The sequence below is a fragment of the Oratosquilla oratoria genome, chromosome 28 (assembly GCF_046742065.1).
Source record: "Oratosquilla oratoria isolate Oo_2021 chromosome 28, ASM4674206v1, whole genome shotgun sequence".
Lineage (NCBI taxonomy): Eukaryota > Metazoa > Arthropoda > Malacostraca > Stomatopoda > Squillidae > Oratosquilla > Oratosquilla oratoria.
The window spans coordinates 24,911,037-24,918,536 of record NC_134804.1 but is presented as its reverse complement, the minus strand read 5'-3'; positions in this window follow the sequence as shown (position 1 = coordinate 24,918,536).

Below are 7,500 nucleotides of genomic sequence, written 5' to 3'. Positions count from 1 at the left end.
TATTTTTCCACATTTGTCTTGGCTTATTTATCACCTTTTATCAAACTTCGTACAGTTTCTATTGGCCTATCTCCCTATTTCCCATAGTTGCTTTTGGTCTATTTATTTTCAAGTTACCTAACTTTTTTCACCATATTTATAACGTTTTCTTAGCTTCTCTTATCCACCTTTCCAGTTTGTCTGCTTATCTTCCGCATTTTTTTTTTTTTTTGCTCACGGCACTCTTGCACTATTTACCACAGATTTTCTTGACCTATTTAATGTTCATAGTTTCTCATACATACATATACCAACGGTTTTCCCCCCTTACAAGGAGGGTAGCCAAACTCAAAGGCAATAAATCCACTCCCACCCATTTCATACTCCCAACATACTCCACTCCCAACCACCACCCCTCACTCCGTTCCTCTTTTCGTGGCTCCTCCTGGTTGCCGGGTCATACCTGTATCTCACCCACTGCCCTGGGTCAGAAGCAATGCAGCAAGACACAGTTTCTCAAGTATTATCATTTAGCTTCTCTCATCCTGTTTCCTCACCCTCTGCCCTGGGTCAGAAGCAATGCAGCAAGACACAGTTTCTCAAGTATTATCATTTAGCTTCTCTCATCCTGTTTCCTCACCCTCTGCCCTGGGTCAGAAGCAATGCAGCAAGACACAGTTTCTCAAGTATTATCATTTAGCTTCTCTCATCCTGTTTCCCTCATTTTCTATCAGTCTATTTCCCATAGTTTATCTTACTTTTTTCTCTCATTTGGACTTTGTCTCTTTCCTTCAATTTTTCCAGATTTTTATGCTAAACATTCATTTGGCTAGTCATCCGCATATTCTCTTGGAAAATTTTGCCCTATTTTATTGCAAATTTTTTCTTACATTCGTTCTGCCTGTTTCCCCCAAGTTTCTGCTTATTTCGCTTTTTCCCCACAAAATTCTCTCATTTTCTATATATTTTTGTTTTCGTTTAATTTCAGACGCTATTAGAATAATGCCTATTACCCGGTTCCTCCTGATGATTTTTTTTTTATTATTATTATTTTTTTTTTTTTGTGGAGCAGATGATTTTTATTTAGTTAAATAATGGAGTTTGAAACACCTCGGGGGCAATTGACCAAATTACCTATGGACAAGCATGACAATGATCAGTTGGTATCCTAATGACAGGAATGTAGAGGTTTAATTGATCATTTTATTCAGGTTAAAGAGACTCGGCATAGTACAAGGTCTTGATAGATCGAAGTCTCGTCTCGTCCAGAGTTCATCCCACAGCTAAATAAGATAGGCTGGCATTGGTGGGGAGGAAAAGTTCTATCAATTACGTCATACGTCATAACATTACGTCATACGTCATAACATTACGTCATACGTCATAACATTACGTCATACGTCATAACATTACGTCATACGTCATAACATTACGTCATAACATTACGTCATACGTCATAACATTACGTCATACGTCATAAAATTACGTCATAACATTACGTCATACGTCATAACATTACGTCATGTGTCATAACATTACGTCATACGTCATAACATTACGTTATACGTCATAACATTACGTCATACGTCATAACATTACGTTATACGTCATAATATTACGTCATACATCATAATTTTACGTCACAACATTACGCCATACGTCATAAAATTACGTCATACGTCATAACATTACGTTATACGTCACATTTTCATATTGAGACAGGTTTTGCGTGTGTAGGTTATTAGTGTTATGTACACATGTTCTGCTGTTTGTGTTTGTTGTCCATGTCCCTGAGCCAGTACTTGCCAAAGAGGCCCCATAACTTGCTACGACCTCCCTTTTGTTGACTTTTACGACTTTTCCTTACCTTTACATCTTACCTTCTCTTTACTCCCCTTCACCTATTACCTCCTTATGCTTCTCAATTTCTTTTACATTTCGTCTCCTGTTCACTCTTACCTTCATTTATTTCCCTTAATTTCCCCCCTCCTTACCTTCATTTATTTCCCTTAATTCCCCCCCCCTCCTTTTACCTCCTTTTGGCCCCTGCGCACCTATGACGGACGTCCCCTACCGGCCACTCTTTCCCGGTTTTCCACAACAGACGTTCTTTTACAAATACATTTCTCTTCAGCTGTAGCTGCGGGGGGGCTTCTCGAGCCAACGCAACTGCTGTCACTCCAATGGTAGTAGGAGCGGCAACAGCACCACACCTGTGCAGGACGACCAGAGTTTGAGAAAGGAGGCACGTGTTTGTAAGAGAAACATACACGTCCTCCTACATCATAATGTTGTTTATGATTGGGGAAAACAGCACATATGAATACATGCTACCGTAAGAATTTTTATCTACCTCTTTTGAAGAGCTACAAATCGGCCAAAAGTATGTATATATATATATATATATATATATATATATATATATATATATATATATATATATATATATATATATATATATATATATATATAAAAGACTGGCCCTTCCGACAAGAAAAGAACTAAAAGTACTTTAGTTCGAAGTCAGGTGCTAGTGTAGATGATATGTCTTGACATTTCCTTTTTGGAAAGAGATATAGATTCATTTCGAAAATAAATAAATAAATAAATAACAACAGAAGGCTTCTCTGAAGATGACATACGTCTCGTGTATCATAAATATGTATGGTTTTCTTTCAGTAAAAGCAAATGAACAAACTTGTTTGATTGTTGATTTATTTATTTATCTATTTATTTATTTGTCTATTTATTTATTTATTTATTTATTTATTTATTTATTCATTTATTTATTGACTCATTTATTTGTTTATTTATCTATTTATATACTAACTATTTATTCATTCGTTTATTTATTTTTTACCTACCTATTTATTTATTTGTTTGTTTATTTATGTATGTGTACGTGTGTGTGTGCGTGCGTGTGTGTATGTGTGTGTGTATGTGTGTGTGTGTGTGTGTGTGTGTGTGTGTGTGTGTGTGTGTGTGTGTGTGTGTGTGTGTGTGTGTGTGTGTGTGTGTGTGTGTGTGTGTGTGTGTGTGTGTGTGTGTGTGTGTGTGTGTGTGTGTGTGTGTGTGTGTGTGTGTGCGTGTGTGTGCGTGTGTGCGCGCGCGCCTGTGTGTGTTGGTGTGCCTGTGTGTGTGTGTCTGTATGTGTGTGTGTGTGTGTGTGTATTCACTTGGTCTTTGGATCACGTGTTGGACTCGTGATCGACAGCTATTTCCCTCCTGGAAGAGAGCTCAGAGCTCGTAGGTCCGATCTATGGGTAATGCTATGACCTTGCACACACACACCCCAACTCCCCGCCCACGAGAGTTGGAGTAACACCCCTCAGCGCTGCGATACTGATATTATTTCAGCCCCGGGCGAGAGTCGAACCCGGACCTCCGTAGTGGCAGGCCAGAGCTCTAACCACAGCGCCATGTGTGTGTGTGTGTGTGTGTGTGTGTGTGTGTGTGTGTGTGTGTGTGTGTGTGTGTGTGTGTGTGTGTGTGTGTGTGTGTGTGTGTGTGTGTGTGTGTGTGTGTGTGTGTGTGTGTGTGTGTGCGTGTGTGTGTGCGTAAATGTGTATATTTGTGTAGGGATTTGCACACCTGCACCTGTAGAAAATATACAAATGTTGTGATTAACTACTTGGTTAGAAAATATACTAAAAAATCTGCGCATTTTCACATTGAGACATGTGGCTGAGTTCACCTACATCTGCAGACAACTTACTTGAAGCTTTGTGGTCCCTCGCACTCGGAAAATACGCTAAAGGCTCTAAGCACCTGTAACTCGTGTGCATTTACACAAAACACGGTTTTCTACCGTTGACACCACGACAGGATAAAATATGAATATGGTGGGTTGATCCAGGGTTTCACGTTTACTTCACTTCTGTATCACACACACACTCCTTTGTGAGATTTTCTCTCTTAATTCTTTCTTGAATTCTCGTCCACCGTCCTTTAACTCATTACACTCACTCCCCTCCGTCTTTCGCTTTTTCCCTCTCATTTCTCTCTTTCAGTTCATGTTAGCACACATGCACTCACAAACACACACACACACACACACACACACACACACACACACACACACACACACACACACACACACACACACACACACACACACACACACACACACACACACACACACACACACACACACACACACACACACATACACACACACACACACACACACACACACACACACACACACACACACACACACACACACACACACACACACACACATACACACACACATACACACACACACACACACACACACACACACACACATACACACACACATACACACACACACACACACACACACACACACACACACACACGCAAACGCACAAGGGCACATACGACAACTCATATACGGTCGTAACAGAGAGAACTGCATGTGTCATCTCAGCTTGGATGTGTCCCGTATCATGTTTATGGCACAAGCGAAGCACGACCCAAGGGCCTGGTGAGTGTTTCCTTATGATCAGACGAGTGCTGTGGGCGTGGGCCCGCCTATTACCGCAGTCAACACTTTGGCCAAATTTATCTTTCGAGACTGGCCCTCTTCTTTCTTATTTTGTGTTGGTTTCATTTTTTTTTTTCCTACGTTTAAAATCAACATCGTTTACATTATTATTATCACCAATTCCGGTAATTCTTTCGTATTTTGTGTTGGTTTCACTTGTTTTTTTTTTCTACGTTTAAAATCAATATCGTTTATATTATTGTTATCACCAATTCCGGTAATTCTTTCTTATTTTGTGTAGGTTTCACTTGTTTTTTTGTTTTTTTCTACGTTTAAAATCAAAATCGTTTACATTATTGTTATCACAAATTCCAGTAATTCTTTTTCATTTTGTGTTGGTTTCATTTGTTTTCTTTTTTTCCTACGTTTAAAACCAATATCCATTACGCTATTGTTATCAACAATTCCGGTAATTCTTTCATATTTTGTGTAGGTTTCACTTGTTTTCTTTTTACGTTTAAAATCAATAATTCTTTCTTATTTTGTGTTGTTTTGGTTTTGTATTGCATTTGTGTTGTATTTGTATTTGTTTTGTATTTGTATTTGTGTTGTATTTGTATTTGTATTTCTTTTCTTTTTTCCTACGTTTAAAATCAATATCGTTTACAATATTGTTATCACCAATTCCGATAACCTTCAATATCATAATTGTCACTATCTCACCCTTTTCCTCCTCCACTGACGCAGTCTCCTATTCCACATTTTATCTTTCTCCTTTTCCTCCTTATTCGTCTTCTCTTATTTGTTCAGTTTTCTCTTCTTCACTTTCATCATGTTCCTGCTCACTATCAGTCATCTCATTTTCCTTCTCATTACTTTTCTTTTTTTCATTGTCTCGTTGTCTTTCTCTTCCTAATTCTCCTTCATCTTTCATTTTACTTCCACTTCTTTCCTTTCCTTCTTCCCCTCCACTTCACCTTCCTCCTACTCCTTTCTTTTCGTTCCAGTCCTCCTCCTCCTCCTCCTCCTCCTCCTCTTCCGCCTCCTCCTCCTCCTCCTCTTCCTCCTCCTCCTCCTCTTCTTCTTCTTTTCCCTATTGCTCCTCCCCGTCCTCCACTCTTTCTTCCTCTCCTGTGCTTCTCCCTTCTCCTCCTCCTCCTCCTCCTCCTCCTCCTCTTCCTCCTCTTCCCTTTCCCCTCTATTCTCCTTTTCCTCCTCTTTAAATTGTCTCTTTACCTTTTCATCATTACAAGTTGCATTTGAATATTCACACTTCATCTTCACTAGCGTGTATAAAACGATGAAATCCACCTCTCCACTATTATTGTAGGGAAAATTGATACTAGGTTTGTATATTCATAATCATTAATTCCATTAAAATTCAGTCGTGGTGAGACTGCATAACTACTAAACATAAACTCTTGTAAACTTTAAAATCGAATCCCCAAACAATGGAACGAAGAAGTTGTTCTTTCCATGGTCAGTTCTATGATCCTCTTCAGAAAGCCTTCATAACATTGAAAGTAAACGCTTCACTTTATAAACTTAAATCTCTTCAATCATATGACATATTCAGTATATTATATTTTGAATGCCGATTCGGAATGAAATGTGAGCCTCGCGCTATTGAGACCCTATTTTTCCCTCACTTTACCATTTGGCAGATTAAACTTATCTAGTTTTCAACACTCCCTACCCCGCAAAAAAAAAAAAAAAAAAAAGTATAAGTAATTAAATAGATGAATGAAAAATCTGATGTCATCAGGTTGTGGGTTTTAATGCAGTTCTGTCCAAATTCGAGAATGTGATCAATTGGTGATATTGACAACCTCAATTCCTTTTACGAGCAATTCCAACCATCAGTTCGATCGACTGTTGAAAGTAGAACTCCAATATTCCCATTATGTTATCCCTGGACAGTGTTCATACTAGACGAAAATAAAAGAAAAAAGTTGCAATGTTATCATTGAGTTACACGAACAGACGGGACAGTACCATTCATCCATAACCATTGAAAACGAGAGATTGTGCTATTCCCTTCTCTATTCAAATCAACTTGATGTACAAGCCCCGCCTCCATTACCCTTCCAGTAACTCACTGCAAGGCTATTGGGGTTGTGGGGAACTCACGACCAATCCTCGCGCTCTCCACCTCACGTCAACCAATCACATTCGGAAATTACACAACAACCAAGACATGGATTAAGGCAATTATATTGTCTTTTGTTACTCTTTCCTTCCATTTTGTTCTTACCCTAGCCAAACGATTTTCTTAATCTGATGTGCGGCCTTTCAACGAAAAGGAAATTCTTGATTAACCTTGTCAACCCAGTGGCAGGATTTCTGTAAACTTCGGGAAAGGATAGGAAGACTTTTTTCGGGCTAGGGAAGGTCTCCTCTGAATGAGTGATGGATCCGAGGAGGCGCTTCCTCGGAGAGTAGAGGAACTCCCAAGACACTCGATCTGTTGACGTCAACGCGGCCTCCGGTGGGAGAAATCACTGTCGCGCGGCTTAAGGCACTCACACTTATTCCGCATACTTTGGAGCCTCCGAAAATCTTACACGAGAGCCACTAAGCAAACAGCAGGGAGTGGCGAGTGAGGAAGCACACGGCTTAACACATCCGTGTTTCTTATGCACGTGTAGGTGTATTTCTGGGTTTTCATGTGTTTTCAAAAAAGTTTTTAAATGTATACATGTATATTTAGTGTCATGTTTATGTACGTTTCTATATATATATATATATATATATATATATATACGCACAAATACACACCCACATACATATATGTGCTTATTGTTGTGTGGTTGTGTGTGTGTGTGTGTGTGTGTGTGTGTGTGTGTGTGTGTGTGTGTGTGGGTGTGTGTGTGTTGTGTATGTGTTGTGTGTGCATGTGTATGTTGTGTGTGTTGTATATATATATATAAATATATATATATGCGTGTGTGTGTGTGTGTGTGTGTGTGTTGTGTGTGTGTGTGTGTGTGTGTGTGTGTGTGTGTGTGTGTGTGTGTGTGTGTGTGTGTGTGTGCGTGCGTGCGTGCGTG